Genomic DNA, 1885 nt, shown 5'->3' with positions numbered 1-1885 from the left:
TTTTCACGCTTTGAGATTATGAAATTAGGAAATCCTATTGTTCAACATCGTCTCTTGGGCATGGTTGGATGATTGAATCCCTTTTAATCTTCATAATTTTCCTATGTTTGTGGAATTGGTATATCCTGTTGTTTGTCATAGTTTCCATGGCATGGCTAAATGAAGGAATCATTTCCAATCCTCACAACTCTCATCCATTGAGAATTAGGTCAAAGGAAGTTCAGATTTGGTTTTATTGTTATACTTCCAACTAGATAAGATAGGACTTCGATTCCAATTGTGTCCTTAAATCAAGCATAGTATCACCCTAATTGCTACAAGTGGATCCTTGAAAACCTTAGTTCCCACCTTTGAATTTCTTAAGTTTCTAATTAAATCTCTCACAATTACTTCCTTTTATTTTCGATTTAGATTCACATCTTTTTTTCTAGTTCTACTTCTAGTTGCTTTCAGAATATCACGAGATTAGTCCGTGTGGATTCGACCTCTGTCTCACCAAGATTATTACTACATCGCGACCCTACACTTGAGGTTGTGAACAAGTTTTTAGCGCCGTTGCTGCGGACTAGCAGTTGTGTTTTTTTGAGATTAACTAGTTTTAGAATTAAGTTAAGATTAAAGTTTATTTACCTTCTATTTTTAAGTTAGGGTTTTTCTGATTTATTTTTAGAAATTAATTTACTTTCTATTTCTAGGATTAAAAACTTTCTTAATTTGTTTTTAGAAACTAGTTTGCTTTCTTAGTTCTTTTTTTTAGAAACCCATTTACTTTCTATTTTTAGGATTAGAAACTTTCCTAATTTGTTTTTAGAAAATAAGTTGCTTTCTTATTTCCTTTTTAGAAACTAATTTGTTTTCCTTTTTCTTCTACAGGATCCCAATATAGAAACTTCTAATTTGGTAACTTCTTTCTAATTCTCTCTCTTTCTATTTCTAGATTTCTATTTCCCTCTTTCTTTTTAGGTTTAAGTTAGATTTTGAAATTAAGGGTTGAGTGTGTTTCATGCCCAAGTGGGTCCGTGATAACACTCGACATCTTTTGAGTGAAGGAGGATTGGTTGAGGGGTTATCTATCCATCACAGGATTAGACACCACTCGAGATCCACAGAGTTAATTAAATTATGACTACCAATTAACCAACCAATCAACCTCTAAATTCACCTCAACCTAGGGTTGAGGAAATCTACAATGAGAATGAGGTGCATCAAGCACCCTCGCCTCATACTTTACGAGATTATTTACAATCGGCAGGGGTGAGCAATACATGGTTTTTTTTTAAAAATATGGGACATATGGACATCAAGCCAAGGGTGATCCAACTTCTTCCAAAATTCTATGAGCTTGAATTTGAAAATTCCTATTTACACTTGAAAGAGTTCGATGAGATCATATCCACATTATATTTTCCTAATGTGTCTGATGACATGGTCATGTTGAAATTCTTTCCCTTTTCTTTAAAAGAGAAAGCTAAGATATGGTTGCATTCACTACGTTCTCGATCTATTAGTAGATGGAATAATATGACAAGGGAGTTCATAAAGAAAATTTTTTCACACCATAAAACGAACACCCTCAGAAAGTCAATCATGAACTTTACTTAAAAGGAAGATGAAACATTCTTTCAATGTTGGGAGCAGTTCAAGGATCTTGTCAGTTCATGCCCATAACATAGTTTTGTAACATGGCACATTACATACTTTTTCTATGATGGACTGACATCTTCCATGCGTCAATTGGTCAAGACAATATGCAATGGGGAATTCATGAACAAAAATGTCAATGATGTGTGGGATTATTTGGACAGACTTACTGAAAATGGACAATCATGGGACACCTCCCCAAAATCAAGCACCATTTCTAGGCCCACTTAATTAAAGGAGAGGT

At 34.2% G+C, this 1885-nt stretch overlaps 1 non-coding gene across 1 annotated transcript; it reads right to left on the bottom strand.

Annotated features, from left to right (window-relative positions):
- Window positions 1-1569: 1569 nt before the first annotated feature.
- On the bottom strand, window positions 1570-1676 carry LOC131219730 (small nucleolar RNA R71). Its single transcript, XR_009158375.1, has one exon. It is a non-coding gene; the product is annotated as a small nucleolar RNA R71 (small nucleolar RNA).
- Between the last annotated feature and the right edge of the window lie 209 nt (window positions 1677-1885).

This window comes from Magnolia sinica, chromosome 11 (genome assembly GCF_029962835.1).
Source record: "Magnolia sinica isolate HGM2019 chromosome 11, MsV1, whole genome shotgun sequence".
Lineage (NCBI taxonomy): Eukaryota > Viridiplantae > Streptophyta > Magnoliopsida > Magnoliales > Magnoliaceae > Magnolia > Magnolia sinica.
The sequence above is the reverse complement of the archived record's forward strand: the minus strand, read 5'-3'. Positions and strand labels throughout refer to the sequence as shown.